Here is a 23,935-nt window from a genome sequence, read left to right as displayed (position 1 = left end):
GGATACTTTCTGAAACGAATGCCATAATGGTTAGTTTTACCTATGGTTTTCTGTATTGTTACATTGGTTTTAGCAGTGTAACTATACTTTTTTTCCATCAAACAGTGTTTTTTCAGATTTTTAGATAAACAATCACTTAAATTATTTATATTAATAAATAAATTAATTATTATAAATTATAATTATAAATAAAATAATTTATATTAATTATAATATTTGCCTATTTCCAAATTATAAGTAAAAATGAATAATACACAATTGGTCTGTTACCTTCAAGACAGTGTCATCTAGTCATCTAGTCCCGAGTTTAGAATTAATTTAGTGTATGAATATTTTACAGTTATACTCAGAGAAGTAGTTTAATACATTTACAATTTATAGTAGAACAGGGACACCTGGGTAGCTCAGTCGGTTAAGCATCTGACTTCAGCTCAGGTCATGATCTCGCAGTTTGTGAGTTCAAGTCCAACATCGAGCTGTATGCCGACAGCTCAGAGTTTGGAGCCTGCTTCGGATTCTGCATCTCCCTCTCTCTCTGTCCCTCCCACGCTTGCTCTCTTTCTCTCTCAAAAATAATAAATAAACATTTAAAAATTTTAAAGTAAAACAGATTATTCATTGAAAATATAAAAAAAATCATTTGTTATTATTTTCCACATTTAAACTATAGAATCTCTCCCCATACTTCTTGCTGTTTCCAAATGAAGCTTCAATAAACTAAGCTTTGTGATTTTGCAAATGTGCAGTATAAATGATTGCAAGATAAGCATATTGATTTGAATTACCTTGATTGTTTTTTTTTCAGGCTACTCAATATTGATCACTTGTTTTTCCTCAATAGAAAACTGACAAGACTTCAGTGATTACACAACCCAGAGAAAATGTCTGTGATGGAAAAAAAGGAAAAGGTATTTTCACTTATAATAATAACTAACAATGTCCATTATAAAGAAATAAATCTAAGTAGAAAATATATTTTAAAACAATAAATTGTATATAACAACATTAATATTTTGAATTGTTTATTTGGGGTAACAGAAACATTTGAGATATTCTTATTCTGTACATAGGATGATATGGTTTTTGGGTGCCTGGGTGGCTCAAGCCAGTTAAGCATATCACTCTTGATCTCAGCTCAGGTCTTGGTCTCAGGGTCATAAGTTCAAGCCCCACATTGGGCTCCACACTGGGCATGGAGCCTACTTAAAAAAAAAAAAAAGATAATATGGTTTCACCCAGTCCAATAGCAGCAGAAGCATATCTGTATCATTCTCAGCATCAATATTCACAACATAAACAGCAACAAATACCATGAAAAAAAGTCTGTTATCACCTCAGTAGTTAATATTTTTATTATTTTGTTACAGTAAATCTGTCAGATAGATACTATTCTCTTTTTATAGAAATAAACTCAGGTAATGTGGCTCATTTGCAGTCACCCAAACAATACTTCGTGTATTTCCAACCCAGAAGTTAAACATAAATTTAGATCATCCTTCCTTCATACTATATCATTATTTGTATTACACTATGCAGCCCATTATATCTAAAGTAGTTTTTCTTCTCATGCCTTATCAGAAACTTGCCAAAAGCTAAATTTTTACTATACATGCAAGGATGAAAGCAAATTTAAAAGAATATAATTAACACTCTCAATCATGATCATAAGCACTGGGATGTAATGGAATGAATTGCATTTGCCATGCTCTATTGACAGCATAGCTTAGTTACCAAAAAGAGCTAGCTAAATATCAAGGTTGCATAAAAAATAGATTATGGAAGTTTCATTTTCCTTGGTTTTCGTTTTCTTATATAAGCTATCAATTATCTATTTGTGACTGCCATTGACCAATAGTTCACTCTCTGAACAGAAATGGTGTTATAATCAAATATAGTCATTTATTCACTAATTGATTTATTCATTAGTCACACACTATTCTTGATGCTGGGCTATTAATAGTAGACAGTGGTTCCTGTGGGGGCAACAGATATTTAATTATTGAACAGCATGATTCTTTGAGAGCAGGTAAGAGCATGTAACATGGTAATAAAACTACTTAGGTACATCTTCTTACATAACCTAAAGGTTTGAACCAAATATGAAGGAAAAAAAGGAGATCTTATGTAAGTGGTGGTGGTGAGGAAGAACCTTCTGCGAAGATGACATACCATATGTAAAGGCTTTGTGGCAGGGAGTCCCAGATGTGCAGTAACTGAAGAAGGCCCATATGACAGACTCCAGAGAGCACTTGGGGGAGCAATGTCGTGAATATATTAAGTATGTTGAGCTTCACCTAAGAGCAAGTATAAATCATTCAATTGGTTTGAATGTGGGAAAAGTGCAGACATCAGGAGTAGTTCAGATTTGTGTTTCAAAATAATTACTCCAGTTGAAGTGTCAGGACTGATAGAGGTTGACATCGAGAAACAAGTCAGAGATGCCTATAATATTTTGAAGCTGGAACATCTTTGGAGAGGAGAAGTCCATCTTTCTAAGTATGCTCTGCTGAGTTTGATATTTCAAAAGTATTTGTAGCTTCAGAGTATAGATACAGAGTATAAATCTGTACTTAATTTATCATATTTTACAGAGAAAATAACCCCATAGGAATAGTGGATAGTTATAGTATATTATATGCATTGATATATTTTAAAGAAGTACTGTGATATTTTTACTTTTTCTTATCTTTGGTGGCATAGTTATATTAGAAAATATTTCAACCCAACAATTGATAAGAGATCTAATAAAGGAAGTGGTATTTTTAGTAGCATGACTATGAATAATGTAAGTCACAGTGTTGGTAGGTAAAACGATTTGTTAGATAAGGGCACCATCTTTAGGCTTTGAAGAATTTGAAAGAGCTTGATATAATGTAGACAATCAATGAATGAAGGAGAGGGTGAGCCTTAGGCTGTACTATCAATGAATACACTATATTAAGTAGAAAAACAAATGTAGTCATTTGTTCTATTCTTTTCTACCTGAATGGTAACAAAGAACAAATTTAACTAATTTTTATGTCCTTTGGCTATAGACTCTGGAAAAAAAAAAGTACAATGAGTCAGAGGTATAGATGGCACTGAAGCACATGAAAAGTAGTTTACGTTAGATTATAATGACAGTGAGAGCCAAAGGCAGATAACTTGCTAATGCTGCCAGATATGAAAAACTATTCTGCTAAAGAATTAAATTAAGTGGGTGTCTGGGTGGCTCAGTCGGTTAAGTGTCCAACTTCAGCTCAGGTCATGATCTGGCGGTTTGTGAGTTCAAGCCCCATGTCAAGCTCTGTGCTGACAGCTCGGAGCCTGGGGCCTGCTTTGGATTCTGTGTCTCCTCTCTCTGCCCCTCCCCAACTTGTGCTCTGTCTATGTCTCTCAAAAAATAAATAAATGTAAAAAAAAAAAAAGGAATTAAATCAAGTTATCTGTCAAATAGTTGACATTGATAAGTGAGAAAAGTTGGTTTGTTTTGATCAGTCAATTCATAGTTCCTAAAAGTTTAATTAGGAATAACGAGGCAGAAGTGAACTTACTATTTTGAAGTCTGTTTTGTGGGGCACCTGGCTGGCTCAGTTGGTAGAGCGTGTGACTCATGATTTTGATGTCATGAGTTCAAGCCCCACGTTGGGCATAGAACTTACTTAAAAAAATAAATTATTCTTTAATAAATTATTAAAAATAGATAAAAGCCCATTTTCCAAAATTTTTTATTGTATTTGTCCTATTCTTTGTATTCCAAAGTTGATGACGTCTTGGTGGTAATTTTCACTTTGCTGACTCATTGCAGATGAGCTCTCAGCCCTCTAAGCAATGACATATAAGTTGCCCGTGTTGAAGATGCACTATATATATATGTGTATATATATGTGTGTGTGTGTGTGTGTGTGTGTATACATATATATATATATATATATATATATATGTATATATATATATATATATCTCCATCACTTGTAACTGAGACATGTTACAAGACTTTTTCCTGGAACTAGCCTTCTGTATCTTAGAAGGAAATCCCTCTCTTTTGTTTCTGTGCCAAGAGACCTTGATTAGCTATGATCCTGCCCTCTGCTGAGCTGCTTCATTCCATCCTCTTCTCTTAAATTCCAGTAGCATTTTTGAGAACAGAAACTCGCATGTGCAGATCACACCACTTTCTGCTTTCCTAACTCTTGACGGCTGGTCTGCTCAGCCCTGTCCTTCCATATTGTATGTTTTACAGAAGTACCTCAGTGTGGGGAAGTCTGGATTTTTCCATTTAAACCTTCACTTTGTTCATTATTCTGACAAATTCTGGAGTTTCGAATCAGGAGATCTTTTATGGGCACACACTTAAGCTGCAATTGTTAATGTGAATATGAGTTTTATTATTAATATGGGTGATTGTTTCACCTCCCTCTACATGGAATAACTCCTGGGCTACCATTTTTGTTTCAATTTTAGTAACAGTTAAATTTTTTAGAACAATTTTAGGGTTACAAAAAAACTGAGCAGATAGTACAGAGAATTCCCATATGATCCCTGTACACAGTTTAATCTGTTATTAATATCTTACATTGTGATAGTTCATTACAATTAACAAAACAATATTGATATATTTTTACTAAATAAAGTCTGTAATTTATTCAGATTTCCTTGGTTTTTACCTAATGTCCTTTTCTATTCTAAGATCTCACCCAGGATACCACATTATATTTGTGAATTCTCTTTAGCTTCTTCTTGACTGGCAATTTCTCTGACTTTCCTTGTTTTAGATGAACTTGCAGTTTTGAGGAGTACAGTTTCTCATGATTATGCTTGGATTACAGATTTGAGGAAGGTAGATCACAAGGTAAAGTGTCACTTTTATTACATCATATCAAGGTTACACAGTGTCAACATGATTTATAGGTGTTGAGGCCGATCTTGGTCACCAGGCTGAAGTAGGGTTTGTCATGTTTCTCCACTTTCCCTCATTTAAGGGAGAATTTTAAATATTAATATATTTTTTGCATAGGAATATTTTAACATATTTTTAGGATGACTGAAAGGAGCAAGTGGTAAGGGTGAGAAAGGAAAAGGATGACAAGGTTGCACGTTTCAGAGGAAATGGAGGGGGTTCTGGGCAATGACACAAATGGATAGGATTACTGTGGTTTGCAAGACAGCACATCTTCCTCTGAGACTATAAAGAAAGATGCTAGGAATTGTGACCCTATAGTTATGTTTGAGCATGTCTCATGTTTATTTTTTTATGAGACAGTTTATGTTGTTTGTTTGGTTTGGTTTTGCTTGGCTGAGTGAAAGGAAATGGCTGACAGTAACCACATAGGAAAACAGAAAATTCGTCCAACTGGAAATTAGTGGAAAGACCACCAAGTAACAGTTGAGGGTCTATTTGAGGTTGGAAACTATCAGTTTTTTCAGGTTATGTAATTTTATCCAGATAATGCAAATAGACCATTGGTTTGAACCACAGTTAGTAATTGGCAAGAACAAGTGCAGTGGAAGGTCATGGGGATATGAAGTTCTGGTGTAGAGCTGAGCCACCCAAAAAAGAAAAAAAAAAGCAATTGAAAGCATGAAGAAGGAACTGGAAGACCATGGGACTTAAGAAGAGATAATGAATTTCTTGTGTTCTAAATTTGAATTCAGTGCAATGACTGAAAGGGAGATAAAAGAAGGCTGTTGTGAATAGATAAATTTTTAAATACAGTATGTGAGAGAGAGTGTGAAATTCTTCATCCAGTGTGGCCATATGAAGAAGGCCTACCAAAGTGGAGAGACAATAAAAGACAAAAAACAGACATTACATTATAGAATCTAACTCTATAGCTATCTGTGATGGTGATGTCATTCAGATTGATATTCTGATGATGGTAACTAACGAAGTGGAGAAGAAACTGGGTCAGGCACCACAATCCTTCCAAAATAGCAAATTATGAGTCTAAAGTTTATAGATAATTGTAACAAGGATAGGAAGAGAGAGATATACTTGAGATTTTGTGGGAGGAATATTAGTTGGCAGACACTGTGAAACCAGAGGGATGTTAAAATATCCCAAATGTTCTTTATGATATTGCAAATAATGAGCAAAGCAGTGTCCCACTTTCAAAAGGAAAGCAAATGAGGTTGAAAAAGGTAGGTTTTAGTTAATGAGACAATATGGTGCATTAGAAGAAGTATATGTTTTAACACAAACTGAGGTCATAAAAATTCATAGAGAATGTGAAAATTTATGTATTTTGGTCTTATTATCAGCTTTAAGTCAGTATACTAAAGTATAATTTCTTCCTCCTAGATATTGAACAGTAGGTTATTAAAAAAATGATAGAGTTTTGATGCTACTGAGATGGAGCAGGGGGAATGATATATAAGCAGAAGGAACAACAGCAAAGGAACATAAAATTAGTGTAAAGGGCTGTGGCTCTAAGTTTCAGAACCTACTGTGGATCAGTTGGTTGCATATGAGGAAGATTGGGGAAAGAATTCTGCTTCTAAGTTTGAGTTCTGCCGTTAGGAAACTAGCCCTGTATGTACTGAGTACTCGAACTACTTGTATTTACTAACACTAGATACATTCCAATCAATATCCCAGAGTGTGAAGATGCTTTTTAAAGTATATTTCTGCCTTTTAGAGAAGATATCTTATACTAATTAATTTGCTTTTTATAATAGTGAAACATGATGAAATATGCTTAACTTCTACCTATCCTGATGTAGCTTTATTTGGAAATCTTGTTAAAAATTTCTTTCCACAAAGTGAAATAAAAGTACTCTATTTTCCATGTAATAGAGATTTAGCGAATCACTATACAAGCATTTCTGACATTCTTTATTTAATAGTTCAATGAAACTCTTTTCAATTCCCAGGTTACTAGAGGTTTTAGTTTTGTTAAACTAGGCTCTCCAAAAATGCTTCCAAAGTGCTTATGGTTGTATCTGTTTCTTTTTCTAAGGCTTGACATTTTTTTGTATCAGGAAGTATCCAAAGTGAACGTAGGAATTTCATTTTGTAGATCACTGTAGTTGAAATGCTAAATATGAGGTTTTACAAATATGTAATTGAACATCTGGAGTTTTCAAGATGCTTCTTTCTACTTTTAGTAGACAGTCATACTACTCTCATGAAATGTGCCTCAACAAATTATTTGGTGAGTTTTAACACTGGAACCACAGAACACATTAACAAATTAAATTCTCCATGAAGCTTATATAATAATAATAATTGAAACACAGGAACAGGAGAAAGTTGGATTTTAACCCACATTTTCACATAGCTAACACCCTTTTGTACTCCATGATAAAGTTTTCATCTATGTGTTACATATCTGTTTAAGAGAGCCTATATGCTGGAATCTCAAGATCAAACTGTTATCAGGTTTGGCTTCTTTTGAGGCCTCTCTCCTTGGCTTTCAGATGGCCACCTTCTTGCTGTGTACATGAGCATCCTATGTGTCTCTATATGTATCCAAATTTCCTATTCTTATAAGGACACCAGTCAGAATGGATTAGACCTGCCATAATAGACTCATTTTAACTTAAATGCCTCCTTAAAAATTCCTTCTCAAAATATAGTCATATTCTGAAGTACTGGTGATTAGACATTCAACATACAAATTTTGGAAGAATGTAATTCAGCATATAACACACACTCGCCACACATACAAGTCTTATGTAATGCCTACCCAGAAATATTATCATCCAGTATCTTATAAATGAATAAAATAATTGGGAAACTATGTGTAAATTTATTTACTGCAGTTGTATTTGGACTTTATTGAAATTAAAAATTATTATATAGCTCAAGTAAAAAGTACCAACTCTTTGATCAAAATACACAAAACAAATATTCATTGGCAAAGAAGTTTATATTAACATATCAACTTTTGCAGAATATCTCATCACTAAGACCAAGTTCACCTACTATGGTAGACTTTTTATAAAGAGCTTTCCTAAATAAAGGGAGTAGAGAATTCTATGAATTTGATCCACATAATGATTTTTTTATTTAAATTTTTTTTCAATGTTTATTTATTTTTGAGATACAGAGAGAGACAAAGCATGATGAGGGGAGGGGCAGAGAGAGAGGGAGACACAGAATCTGAAGCAGGCTCCAGGCTCTGAGCTGTCAGCACAGAGCCTCATGCGGGGCTTGAACCCACAAACCATGAATTCATGACCTGGGCTGAAGTCAGACACTTAACTGATTGAGCCACCCAGATGCCGCATGATATTTTTATAGAAAATAGTTTTTAGACTATTTGCAAGAATTTTAACATATATGTTTTCTGATATTAAGATATTATCCTTCGTAATATGTCTTGGATATGAACACACAAATATTTTGCCAAAATACTTTTTAATCCTATTACTCCTTAGGGAATAAGCCTCCAATAAACCTTAGCTGGCATATGTCAAAGTATTTAATTTAGCAAGCACTCAAAGACATTAAAACTGTAACAGAAAATTATGTTTTCTCATCTCATTTCTGTGTACTTTTTTGAGAAGAATTCTCTGCTTTACTCAGACTGATCAGCTATCTTTCATTTCTTTACATCATTCTTCTCTACACTGTTTCTTGTCTATATATAGTTCAACTGGCAAGATGAGCAAAATAAGGGAGAGAAAAGAACAACTGAACTTGTAATTAACTTGGGATTATGATCATGTAATCTTAATTACTGGCTATTCTTGTAAACAATGAAAATTTATTTAAAAAACAGTGGATTAAAATACACATCACCTGGGGCGCCTGGGTGGCGCAGTCGGTTAAGCGTCCGACTTCAGCCAGGTCACGATCTCGCGGTCTGTGAGTTCGAGCCCCGCGTCGGGCTCTGGGCTGATGGCTCGGAGCCTGGAGCCTGTTTCTGATTCTGTGTCTCCCTCTCTCTCTGCCCCTCCCCCGTTCATGCTCTGTCTCTCTCTGTCCCAAAAATAAATAAACGTTGAAAAAAAAATTAAAAAAAAAAAATAAAATAAAATACACATCACCTATGATGCAGGTACTTTATTTATGGGTATATAGCCACAGAAATGTAATTTCATGTGCACTAGAAAGTCATGAACAGAAATTTTCATAGCATTATTTGTATTATTCCACACGTGGAAACAACTCCAAAAGCTATCATTAGGACTACAACTGGAGAATTTAACAATAGGATTATTGTACAGTAATTTAAAATCTACAGACTTTTGTTATAGCTCATGATATGAACGATTCTCACAAAAATAACTGAGTAAAAAAAAGCTGCATGAAGTAGAATATACACTGTGTGAATCTAGTTATAAAAAGTTCAGAAACAGGCAACATGGATTTATGGTTTATTAGAATAATGGTGACCTCTCTGGGTTGAAGGCATGAAAGATGCTACTGTGTGCAAGTAATGTTCTAGCTCTTTGGTTATGTTCATGTACATTATGATTTATGCACTCTTCTATGTGTATGGTATAATAAAAATTTATTTAAAAATCATCTAAATGCATGCATGCACACACACACACACACACAACATAAGAATATAAACTGGCTATTGGATGACATGGTAGATTTAATGGAAACATTGCCCTCAACTCCCTCCAGAGACCCTTATAAAGGAATTTTTACAAAACAGAAAAACACAAAGACAAAGAGGAGACTATGCAGTAGCAACCCACTTTTAGAAGAACAGAAACAGATCAGTGAAGGATAAGTAACTTATTAGATTTTAAAAAAATGCATTATATATATATATATGTGTGTGTGTGTGTGTGTGTGTGTGTGTGTGTGTGTGTGTATATATATATATAAACTAAAACCAGTGTTGTAAACCAGGAAGTTAAATGACACCAAAACCTGCTGACCTAGTGGAAGTTATTTTCCAGATCCTTCCATGCTCTGCTCATCTAGATGGGTGGCCTGTCTCAACCTATATTCAGCATGAAGTATGCAGGTTATTCTCAGGAGACTGCCAAAGAGACAATCTGCATATTGAAGGATTCCAGTTACAATGGAGGCTGAATATGCTGTATTGAAAACAAGGAGATTAAGCGATTGTCACATACTGAACACTGAGATCTTTTCTTTCTTACTACATCTGGTTCAAAGTTTACTAGCAGCCAAATTATTCCCTGCAGGTAGGCAATTGGAGAAAACTTTGCTGAGGTACCTGAAAGCCCAAAGATAAGAAGTGAAGATACTGGGGGCGCCTGGGTGGCTCAGTCGGTTAAGCGTCTGACTTCGGCTCAGGTCATGATCTCACGGTCCGTGAGTTCGAGCCCCGCGTCGGGCCCTGTGCTGGCAGCTCAGAGCCTGGAGCCTGTTTCAGATTCTGTGTCTCCCTCTGTCTCTGACCCTCCCCATTCATGCTCTGTCTCTCTCTGTCTCAAAAATAAATAAACGTTAAAAAAAATTTTTTTTAAAGAAGTGAAGGTACTGGCAAAAGCAGTTCCTTAAAAACACGCCCCAAATAGGTTATCCTACTCTAAAGCTGACTGACAACAAAGCTCCATCACACATATTGAGGTAATCTGTTTTTAGCCCATGATGTTAATAGAGACTGACCATATAAAGGATAATATGTAATAAAAAGACAGAGGCTAAAAGCTAAAACAAGTAATAACCAGTTATATAGAGGAAATAGAGAATATGAAAGAAGAATGAACAAAATTAATATTCTGAGCAGTATGGCAAGACTGTGCTTTCATAAGATAAGGAGACACATTTAAGTAAATCATTCAGAGAATTTAGAAGAGCTCTTGGATATTACAAATATGATAGCATACACAAAAATATCAGTGGAAGTGTTGAAGTTAAAATTGAGTAGATTTAAGAAAAAAAGGACAACAAAATGAAAAAAAGATATATTAGAGAGAAATATATAGTAAAATTAAAGTACTATTCCAGGTGATCCGATATCAAAATAATAGTAGTTTCAGAAAAATAGAACAGATAAAATGGAAGAGATCACATCATCAACAAAAAGATTCAAAAATATATCCCAGGACTGAAATAGCATCCTGAGTTCTCAGCAAAATGGAAAATAGAAGACTAACCAAGGCATATTATCACAATACTTCCCATTATTAGGAACAAAAAGAAAGTCCCAAAAGATGCAACAAGGAAAGAATAAAGAATCAAAATAACAGCAGAATCTGTCAACACAAATCTGAGAAGTAGGTGGCATCAGGGAGATGTTTTCCGAATCCTGAGAAAGATATTTTCAATCTAGAATTCTATAGCCAGAAAAATTAACATTTTATCATGAGATGTACCTCATAATTTGTGGTCTTCCAAGGTCTAAAACTTTTTTATCACTTGCCTCTATTCTTAGGAAGCAATTGGAGTATATACTCCAATAAAATAAGAGAGCAAACTAACAGATGCAGGACACAGGAAACAGGAGAATCAAAAAGAGAATAGAAAGGTTATTTCCAAGATAACGGTGAATGGCAATTACAGGTTGACGATTTCTACATGAAACATGGAACTTAACAAATTACATTTGGAGCAGATAAGAAGTTTCTAAAGAGATTCCTTTAAGAGGATGAAGTTGCTAGAATTGCTATTATGTTTAAATGTAGCAAAAAGAGATTTACACAGCTGATAGAGAATATGCACCTAAGGCAATAATTACTTTAAGAAAAGCAATACAAAAGAAACAAAAACTACGTAAGTTTTAATTTGGGGGAGAACAGAAACTTTGATATTGAGGTATTTTTTCTGAGACGATGAGGGAAATAGAAATTGAAAGCTATTGGTAGAGGTTATGTGTATGTGGGTACATAAAATAATCTACAAGTGTCTCTTCCATAATGGAAGGATAGATGAGTAATTTTCTGAGTGTGGTGTTGGATTCTGGGGGTCCCAGAGACACTCTCAGTGGAGAATGTAAATTCAAACTATTTTTAGATAATGGTTAGTGTTATTTGCCTATTGCACAGTGCACTGACCATATACCACTGGTACAAAACAGTGGTGCCTAAAACTGCTAATGCATAAGCATACATCAAGGCAGTAGCACCAAAATGTGCTAGTCATTATCTACTTGATGACCAGGAATTAATGGAATTAAGGAATATATATTATTTAATGATCTTCTCGATGAAGCAAAAAATATTTATTAAATCATGACCTTGGGGACACATTTTTTAGTATTCTATATGATTAAATGATAAGTATACTTAAGCACTTCTCTGCATGCTAGTTATAACTGTTCTTTTGAGATATAGATCACAGCATTAAAATTTTGTTTATTGTAATGTACTAACATCTTTTTTTAATGTTTTATTTATTTTTGAGAGAGAGAGAGAGAGAGAACGAGCTGGGAAGGGGCAGAGAGGGAGACACAGAGTCCAAAGCAGACTCCAGGCTCTGAGCTATCAGCACAGAGCCCAAAGTGGGGCTCAAACTCACCAGCTCTGAGATGATGACCTGAAATGAAGTCAGACGCTTAACCAACTGAGCCATCCAGGTGCCCCATAATGTTTTGACATCTTAAGAAAACTTTTCTGGCTGAGGAGGGAAGAGACTGACCCTCCAGAGGGTAGCCAGTTCTTAGAAATAATAGCAAAGGACTCAACAAAGATCATGCTTTTTATATGCAAACTAACCAATGCAGAGCTCTTTCTCCTTTATCTGGCCTGTACACCCCAGGAGGCCATATTCCTCTGCCATAATCATCCTAGAGCCAGGTACCAGGTAACCTGGTGTCAGGTAACCCCTATAGCTTAGAGCCTGCCCAAATTATTCAAACTAGCCAGTTTTAAACTGTTTACCTTGCCTTGCTTTTCCCCTGTAAACTCCATTGAATGCCTTGGTCCCTTTCCTTCTTGCCCTTCTGCCTCCTGACCACTCTAGTGTCTTCCTCTGTGGCTCTGTGTGGCATTCAGTGTCCACCTTCTCTGAGCCTTGTGAGTATAATAAACTTCCTTCCATGCCTCATCCCCATTCCTCCTGTGGCTGCACCAACTTTACCATATTATATCCAACATGTACATCCTCAGAACATGAGAAAAAGTACCTAGGCAAATAAGTTGTGATCTAAACTTTTTACATGGAATACCATTTTTACTGAAATGAAAAACTGCCAGACAAACAAGGTTATTCATAATTGCATATTTGATAGACATTTCTTGAAAATAAATGAAGTAAGCCTGTTATTTCCAGGAAAACAACAGACAGTATTTATTGCCATGATGAAATTTTAACTTTCAGATGAAGATTAAAATTTTGGATTACTCTTATGTGACTTGATAGCTTCCCCACACGTAAAGACTTCTCTTGTGAGATCACTGGTAGTATTTATGAATGTGAATTTTTTATATTAAATGAGGAAATGTGTCAACATTGGATAACCTACATAAGATAGTGAAGCAATATTTCCAAATGAGCGATGCATGCATGTTACAAAATAACCCATCCATAGATAAAATATCCATTCAAGGTGCAAGATAAACCAGTAGACTTCAGTGTAAAAGTTCATTGATATGGTTTAGATTCTACATTGCAGCTATCCATTAAGAAACTGCCATTGTCTAGTTTTGATTGAATATAAATAAATAAAAATAACCACGATTATTTGATAAAATTCTCTCTTTCCCAAGTACATACCGTGTAAGGCTCAGTTTTCTTTATGTACTTCAACCAAAACAACGTATGACTGAGTGCAAAGTAGATATGAGAATCCAGTTATCTGTTAAGTAGACATTAAGAGATTTGCGAAAATGTAAAGTAATGCCGTTCTTCTCAGTAAAGACTTGTTTTACAAAAAACATTTAAACTGTTATTTATACTTATTTATATTTATAAAATGTTATTTATACTTATTTGTAACTTTTTTGTTATATTAAAATTAAATTTTTTTTAAGTTTTCGTTTTTATTTATAGTATGGTGAATATAAATAGGCATAACCCACATAAAGAAAAGGTTTTGGAGGTCCTCGTTAAATTTCAAGAGTGGTACCCTGAAATGAAAATGTTTGAGGACCACTGAGGTATAAAATGCCTAGAATTGAAAAATAAAAAAGTAGCAATATAAGCATTTTTGAAGGGTTATGGTTTTGGAGGAAATGCTGAAGAACTAAATACTTTAAAGTATCTACAAATTTGATAAAATTATTCCACTATGTAAAAACCAATGCAGATCACAGAATGTACGCTTATATCTATTGTAATAACTTGTGAATAGTGGCTTGAATAAAATTTGCAGTGATCACATCTCTTCGTTAGTAATAATAATAAAGATTTTAATATAATGTACTTTTATTTTTTTTATTGTTTATTTTTTATTTTTTTATTTACAGTTTTGTGATAACCAGAATTAAAGCATCTAAGGCCTAGTGCTTGGCTTGTTGTTACTGTTTTTAATTACTTATAATTATTGTCATGATAAAGAAGAAAATGGTGACCTGAGAAAATAAGAACCAAAGTATGTAAAATGTATAGTTATTTGTGTTCCCCCCCACATTGTCTACTCCTGTCATTTTCTACTATTTTATATGGAAGGCTCAAAGTATTTTCCATGAAAGGAACTCATGGGCCATATGGTGATCTAATAGTGAACCCCCCCAAATTATCCAGCCATTTACTTATCAGCTTTAGATAAGTGATTACAGATAGTATTTCATATTTTTTTAAAAAGGATTTAAAATATTTTAAAACTGCTGATCTAGTTCAATCTAGCATCCTCTTGTGAAGAACTTATAATATGATGATGTGTATAATATCTAATTGATAAAAAAAATAACCTAACTCCTGAACTGATAGATTTTTGTCACTTATTTTCAATGGGAGGAGTTAATTGCTTATGATTACCAGTTTTAAAAGTGACAGTGCCTCTACACATAGACAGACTGTATAATTGCCTACTTGCCTCAAATACTCTCATCTCATGTTTTCTAGTTCTAAAGTTACAAGTCATTTAAAAATAAATAATACTGAGTGTCTATAAGTAACAAATTCTTCCCCTTGCATTGTTTCATCATTGAATTTTCAAAATAATAAATATGGAAATTATCAAATTAAGAATTTGAGGATGGGTAAACTTAATTCATTTGTAAATTTCATCCTATTAAAGTAAAAGGTTAAATCTTAACCCAGGTCTGCTTTATTCCAGTCTGTCCTGTGTAACACATCTAACTCTTACCATCATCCCTGGTGAATGATTGTGGGAATGTGGAAAATTATCATTGAAGTAATTCACACTATGATGTTAATATTGACTTCATTGTTAAATATTCTTTTCTGAAGACAGAATTAGAGAAATGGAAATTTTGAAATACTCAGTCCCTGGAGTATGGCTACAATAAAAGAAGAGTTCAGGGGCACCTGGGTGGCTCAGTCCACTAAGCATCCGACTCTTGATTTCCGCTCAGGTCATGATCTCATGATTTGTGAGATTGAGGCCAGCGTTGTGCTCTCAGCTGACAATGTGGAGCCTGCTTGGGTTTGTCTCTCTCCCTCTCTCTCTCTGCTCCTCCCCTGTATGCACATATGTTCTCTCCTGTTCTCTCAAATAAATAAATATTTAAGAAATAAAAGAAGATCTCAGAAAAAGTCAAGGAAGGAGGAGTTCAGTGACAAATTTTGTCAACTTTACTGTCTTAGGGCTGGCCCTTCTGACCAATAATTAATGTGCACATTAAAAATGTTCATAACCTAAGATATGAAATACAATTTACCTCCAGAGTCTCAATGCTGAGTTTCCCTACATTGGAGACAATGTGATTCATTAACTTACACACAGATGAAAGAAAGGTAGCTTTTTTTTATCTGTCTTATATTCACTGTTGTTGTTGGCATATATTATTAAAGGCTGAACTTCAGGTGTGGTGGACAGGTAAAGGGATTTTCAGTGTGCCTGCAAATGGTAATCCAACAACAACGATAACATCTTGGCCAGGTCTCTTACTATTTAAACTGTGTTATCATTAAAAAATAGTGTGATTAACAAAATTTTAAAAATTAAAAAAATAACATGAGAGCACTTTTTTGAAGTATAGTATTTAATAAACGGAATCTCTAATTCTGTTAAGTGTTACAGACTTTCCCTGTTAAGACAACGATACAAGCTCCTGTTCTATTACTTTCATACCAAACCAACAAAAGCCATTGTCAAAAGAATCTACACATATGGTATTTATAAGATGTGTAGTTTACTTCATATGATTTTATTTTACTCTGGACTTCCTGAAAGTCAGATAGTCTTCTTTTTAAATTACTGAAGATAATTTAATAATACTGTTTTTCTTAGACAAAGAACTATTCATTGTTTAAAATCAAAGAATGACTTTGGGAAACTTCAAGGATGAGTGAATTTCTATTTTAGCTTTTAGAAATATGTTGGTCACATTTACGATACCAGGCTTTACTTAGCTGACAAAGTAGCCCTTTCTCATTTTTTAGACTGACTATGAAAGAACCACATTATTTTAAAAATTAAATATTCCATTCTATTAAAAATTCCCACTGATAAAATATACAATAAAAGAAAAAACTCTTGAGATCCTATATCCTCTCCTAAAACTTCAGGGATATATCTGTAGGTAGAAAGAGATAGAACACCCTGAATGTGAGGTTAGGCAGAGGTTTACAAAAAGAATTACAGTAGCTGTATACTCTAGGAATTACTATATTATTTGTGCCATTTCTAGACAAGAGCTATAATCTAATCAAAATTATCTATGCAGAAATTCACTTCTTTAAATTCTGAGGACAAAGAAATAATAGCAGAAAGAAATATCTGTCCAGACCAAGAAAGCTATACTCACAGACATTTTCTAAAACAAAAGTATATGCAAAGGTGTTTCATTTGTTTGTGATGTGGTTCAAGGGGATTACATGTACACGTTAGGGGACAAACATTGGACACATATATAGGTCATCATTTTTTCAAGTGTAGATAGGGAAAAAAGTTATTTAGGCAACAACCACAACAAAAAGTAAATTATTTTACCTGAGTTGGCAGAAGAAGTTATATAATGTGAAACGATTTCTACCAAAAAAAAAAAAAAACCCTTAAATATATATGCTGTGTCTTCAACAAAACAAAATAATAAAAACTTCATTATATAAAAGGAAAAAATTGAATTAAAAATGCAACTGCCTTATTGAGATAGAGAATGGGATTAAAATGAGTTAATAGAATGAGAAAAGGGGTAACTAAAAACACAGTAGCAAATTAAAATGTGCACTAGTAATACCGAGAAGGAAAGTATAGCATTACACCTCAGAAAATTATATCAGTGATGTTGAGGAATAATTAAACAAGTTCTTTAGAAGTAAAAGAGAAGAAAATAAAAAAAAATATGATAGCTATGGAAGCAAGGGAGGTAATCCAGTTTATGAAGATTATAAGAATCCTGAGAAAGAAGCAGAACATGACTGCCAGAAAATAAACAAGCATGCAGGGTAAACTGAGTAATACCTAAATCTTCAGAGCAAAACCATCCACTTTGATGCAATGTCAATGAAAAAGAGATATACATGTGTATATGTTGTGTGTGTGTGTGTGTGTGTGTATCATATGTATGAATATGGGTATTCTTACATAAATAAAAGCTACAAAATGATTTTATATACATATATTTTATATACCTCTAACTGTATCTCATTTTGCATCTATATCTCGTTTTTTAGCTTTTTGTACTAGAAGATACAGATATATAAATTTAGCATATATATCTGTATCTACTATACAATTTTTGTAATCCTTATAGTATTCTTATAGACGTATACATGATTACATATATACATATATATGTATACATATATACACATAATTATACACATATATCTCCTGATAAAATTTATATACATATACAAATGTATGTGTGTGTATATATATATATATATATATATATATATATATATCTCCTGATAAAATATTTTCCCTTCTTTGTTCCCTTCACCTATTTTGTCCATCTCCCCCAACCTCCCCTCAGACAACCACCAGTTTGTTCTGTATTTGTGAGTCTATTTTATTTTGTTTGTTTGTTCATTTATTTTCTTTTTTAGTTTACACATATAAGTACAATCATATGGTATTTGTCATTTTCTGTCTGACTTATTCATTTAGTGTAATACCCTCTAAGTCCACTTATGTTGTCAAAAATGGCAAGATTTTATTCTTTTTATGGCTGAGTAATATGACACACATTACACACACACACACACACACACACACACACACACCACATCTTCTTTGTCCATTCACCTATTGATGGACACTTATGTTGCTTCCATATTTTGATTATTATGAATAAGGCTGCAGTAAACATAGGGGTTCATATATCTTTTCAAATTAGTATTTCTTTTTTCTTTAGGTAGATACCCAGAAATACAATTACTGGTCATATGGTATTTCTAGCTCTCATTTTGGGGGAGAACCTCCATACTGGTTTCCATAGTGGCTGCACTAATTTACATTCCCACCAATAGTGCACAAGGTTTCACCTTTTTTCACATCCTTGCCAGCACTTGTTATTTCTTGTCTTTTTGACAGTACTCATTCTAACTGGTTATAAGGTGATATCTCAGTGTGGTTTTGATTTGCATTTCCCTGATGATGAGTGAGGTTGAACATATTTTCATCTATCTATTGGCATCTGTATGTCTTATTTGGGGGAAAAATGTCTATTCAGGTCCCCTGATCATTCTTAATTGGATTATTTGTGGTTTTTTGATGTTGAGTTGTGTGAGTTCTTTGTTTCTTGGATATTAATCCCTTATCAGATATATAACTTGCAAATATCTTCTCTCATTCGGTAGATTGCCTTTTCACTTTGTTGAGGGTTTCCTTCACTGTACTGAAGCTTTTTAGTTTCATGTAGTCCCAATTGTTCATTTTTGCTCTTGTTTCCCTTGCTGCACAGGCCCACTTTGGGTGATGTTTAGCAGAAACCACGTCTCTGATTTCGTGCCTCTTGCCTATAAGCATTTCATGGGGGTTGTCTGCAAGCATTGCACAAAGAGAAACACTTCCCTAGTCTGGGGAAAGGCAGTTGTCACAGTAGTTTTCTGATTTAAGATGGAAGAACACTGTTTAACTGGTTGTTCACTTAAGGCTTAAAATTAAATACTTCCCACCAGACCAGGTTGAATTTTCTGTTTCTAAATAAGACTGGAGTCAGTAACATTTCAAATTCCTCCATGTCTCATCATCAGATTTTCACTGAGCAGTCTCACTGCAATTATCATTCAATACAGAAAGGCAGTTTAATTACATTTCCCAATATAGCTACATTATCATTTCATATAGCTGTCATCTTGATCCTAAAATAACCAAAGTCTGTTTCCGGTGAATGTTAGCATATAATCAACAATGACTCCCATAAGGTGACCCTTTCTTGACCCAAAGCTGAAAAGAAATGGTAGTATGTAGTTTCATGCCCAAAAGGGTCTTTTGAAAATTAGCGAACTGTTTAGAATAAAAGCTTTTGTTAGTGGCCGTTATCACAAATCTCACTGTGTATTGTTCTGAAAATTGTCATAAATTTACTGCAACAGACAAGAAATGTTAAATCCTCAAGAAGTTACAAAATATGGGCTTGTCTCTTTATTTTCACTTGGTATGCAAACTGTTTAAGAATCTGAATGATTAGATACCAGTGGAAAAACCCAAGGATTTATAAACTTGGACTCTAATTCCAGCTGTGCTTCCTGTGGTGATTATTTCCCTGAATGTCTAAACAAAATTATACCAACCTACTGTCTCATACTGTATTTACTTATATCACCATGAAAAGTAGCTTTTTGTGTGTGGGGGGACTCACTAAGATTTGCTTATTATTTTACTTCTGTTTTTATAAACATATTTAGGAAAGGAAAAAAATCTACAAATGAGCCTTGCCAAAGAAAGCCAAATTTAAAACTAGTCCACCTTGTATGACATTAATTTTTTTTTTTTTTACTTTCTCTTGGTGCTCTGATTATACAAGAAAAAAGAGGGACATATCAAACTATAGAAATACTTCTTCATGACTTTTAATAATGTAGGAGGATAATTCAAAAGAGATATTGAATGGAATTACAAGAAGTTTTAAGTGACTTTGTTTTTGTGCTTCAGATACTAAACGAAAACTGTGGGTCAAATATGGTATTTTTTGTTTGTTTATCTTTTCAATCGGTTTTGTTGTAATGTGTTCTTTTTCATATTATTTCCACTAACCTAAAAATCAGAAGTTTTAATGAAGATCACAGCTGGGAATTTCTAAACTCTTCCTAGTCCTCTCATTTTCCCCATTTTTTATTCTTTTACATGTATTTTTTTTTGAGAGACGGAGCGAGACGGAGTGTGAGCAGAGGAGCAGAGCACCCATTTTTTATTCTTTTGTCACATTTCTCTTTGGCCTCCCTTGCATAATGTTGAATTAACCATATACTCCAGCTCATACCCCATTATCATATTTATCTATGTCAAGAATGTCCACTTATTTCATTTTATTTTTTTCATCTTCATGCCACACTTCCATTGCTTCCTCTCAGAAAGGCGACTATTATGTTGGTATATGTCTTTAAATACACATATATCTTGGTATGCAATATTGTTTTGTGTTGGGGGCACATTTTTTAGACTGACATAAATGTTATTAATATATATATCTAAAATTTTTATCTCTTCACAGAATATTATGTTTTTTGTTATCTGTGTTGCTATATAGCAACAAGTGTTTACTTCTAACACTACATGATATTCTAAAAACTAACCCACATTTTAATTATCTGCCCCATCCAGATATCTTTTACTGTAAACAAATGGGAAGCAGTTATGGAACTGAGTGGGAACACATACCTAGGAATGGAATTTCTAGGTCCAGAGTTATGTACATAGTTACTCTTATTGATTCTACAAAAGCACTTTCTATAATGGCTGCCAGTAGAGGCATATGAAATCTTCGATATTTCCTTATCCTCAGTAATCCTTGGTACCATCCATTTTTTCTATTTTCGGCATTCTCATTTTTTTTAAATTCACAATGACAAGCTTCCTAGTGAATTAGGGCATCAAATATTGATTAGTCATTTGTGATTCTCTGTTTTGAATTATATATTCCTGTCCTTTGTTCACTGGCTTTTATTAGATTTCATATATCTTTCTTGTTGACTTTTAGGAATTCATTGTATATTCTAGTTATTATTATTTTGGTTTCAAACATGAGATTATCTTCAAGCCTTTGGTTATGGTGGGTGTCTTTTGTTGAAGAGTATAACAGTCAAGATAGACTAGGCTATACTTCATAACAGATGTCTTCAAAATCTAAGTGTCTTAACACATAAAATATCATCCAAAGTTTGCTGCAGTTCTGGTCAATCTCTATGAGTCCCTTCAGAGTGGGGACTTAAGTCTCTAAAAGGTTCCATCTGTTGGCACTTCTATTTCAAATATGGCCTTTACTCATACAGAGGAAGGGAGAGTAGAAAGCATGATTTAACCATAGGTTTTCTGAAGTATCTTTGACTGGAAGTAACACATATCACTTTTGTATACAGCCTATTGACCAAAATAAGAAGCAGTTGTCCAATCTATTTACATGAAAGCCTAAAAAAATTTTGATGGGTGTGTAGACAGTGTTTACTATCTACAAAAAAAAAAAAAAAAGTTAAATTTGAGATAAACTGTCAAATTATCACCTCATCATTTATGTTCAGAAATTTTCATTATGAAGTATTTTTCTGTCATTTACCTATCCTCTCATATTTTCATATTTTCTCCCATTCATTTTATAGTTTTAGCTTTTGTATTTAAGTCTACCAGGAGTTAATCTACCAGGAGTTCATCTTTGTTTGTGATGTTGGAGTAGTCTTGCTATATTTATTAATCAAAATTTCCCAATATTATTGTATTTAATAATTTCTTCTTTCTTCTCTGTTCTGTGATACCACTTTGCCATCACGTTGTTAAATCAAATGCCTAATTCTAAGGTCACTTTTCCTGTATTTCATTAATCTTTTCTTAATTTCATCACTAATACTAAAGTCAGCATCCCTTTTTAAAATCCAAATAATATCTGTGTTTTGATTTCTAAAATTTGCTTTACATTTATGAATGTGTTAGCTAGAGTATTCATTTAACAAATGTTAATGAAAATTTTCACATTTCAAGAGCAGATAGGTGGGGAGTATATAACTGACCATTTTTATGTATAAAAAGTTTTTAATAGTGACTGTGGGTAAGCTATTTGACCTTTCAGTGGCTTGTTTTCTCAGGTATATGATGAAGGAAATTTCCCTTAAAATTTTGTTGGGAGAATTAAACATGTTAATAGAGCAGTCATCAAGTGCCTGGTATATAGTAACTTTTCATTAAATGTTAGTTACTCTTATCATATTAATTACTGTCATTACTTCTATTGTTTGACTACCAGAAATCTCTGAGTTTATACATTCTTTTGATATGCCATTTAGTTATTGATCTTCTGTTTGCTTAAGAGTTAAAACAAATATAGGAGTTCCTGGGTGGCTCAGTCGGTTAAGCATCCAACTCTTGATTTTGGCTCAAGTCTCACGGTTCAATGGATGGAGCCACACGTTGGTCTCAGGGCTGACAGCACGGAGCCTGCTTGGGATCCTGTCTCTTCCTGTCTCTCTGCCCCTCCTCTGCTTGCATTCTCTGTCTCTTGCTCTGGCTCTGTCTCTCTCTCAATAAATAATTTTTTTAAAAAAAGAGTTAATATAAATATAAATCAACTTGATAAATTCTCAAATAAACAAAAATTGACCACCAAGAAATAAGACAATAGAGAGTTGTTCCTCCTAGTGCCTGGGAGATGAGGAAGCAAAGCAGCAGGTGAAACAAAACTTAGCAAATTGTGCAGAGTTCAACAAAGTGCACCTAACCCCTGATGGCTCTTAAGAAATAGTCACTATAAATCTTCAAAACCTCTTTCCACTTCCCCCAAGAGAGTGAAAAATGCTTCCTTGCCCAATTAAAAAAAAAAAAAAAGTAACACATATGCTACTATGAGAAATAACTTAGATAAACGAGTGAAAACTCTGGTAGACAAAATGCTATCCACTCCTTTTACTGCTAATCTTCATTGGAAGCAAGAGTCATATGACATATTGTATTTTCCCTGCCAGGAAATTTTATTAATAATCTTTTTTTTATTAAAATCCTTATTGTGACATTGCTGTTAACATAGTATTCAAATATGTGACACCCCAAAGTCAATGTCATAAACTAGGTTTTAAAAAAATATGTGAGCTTCAGGGGTGCCTGGCTGGCTCAGTCATTTGAGCATCCCACTTTGGCTCAGGTCAGGACTTCGCAGTTTGTGAGTTTGAATCCTGCATTGGGCTCTCGGCTGTCAGCACAGAGCCTGCTTCAGATCCTCTGTCTCCTCTCTTGCTGCCCCTTCCCTGCAGGTTCTCTCTCTTTCTCAAAATAAATAAATAAACTTAAAAATAAAAAACAAAAAATAAGTTAAAAAACATGTGAGCTTCAAAAACATATCTCAACCTACAGTAACTAGAAAAATTCATTTTAAAATGGGAAACTTCTCATTGTGCCTACTGAACTCATGACTCTTTTTTAAGTTTCCTATTGTTAAGTAATATAAGTTATAAGTGTAAGCCACTTTTTCTGGATAAAAGATGAAAGCATATACCAGCATATCATTTAAGACTTGTTTGCAAATACTATTCTTGTCTTTTTGACTATCCCTTTTCTGTTTCTTACAGCTTTCAATGTGCATATATATCAGTTTTTAAAAAGTAGATATATTCTATTTAAGCTAGAAATTTGCCAATGTCATTTTCCCATTAGTTAGAGTGTAAAGCAATATTTAGATTATACTATTCCTGAATATTTTCATTTGAGAGTAATCTAGCATTTTCTGCATTCACAACATGACTTGTTTTCTCTTTTCAGATTAACTAGTCCTATATAAACTGAAATATATCTGTTTTTTGACAAGAAAAGTTAACCCGAGTCAAACATAATCCCAGAGACCCTAAAAATCAAGAACCAAACAAAGT

The sequence above is a fragment of the Felis catus genome, chromosome F2 (assembly GCF_018350175.1).
Source record: "Felis catus isolate Fca126 chromosome F2, F.catus_Fca126_mat1.0, whole genome shotgun sequence".
Lineage (NCBI taxonomy): Eukaryota > Metazoa > Chordata > Mammalia > Carnivora > Felidae > Felis > Felis catus.
The sequence above is the reverse complement of the archived record's forward strand: the minus strand, read 5'-3'. Positions refer to the sequence as shown.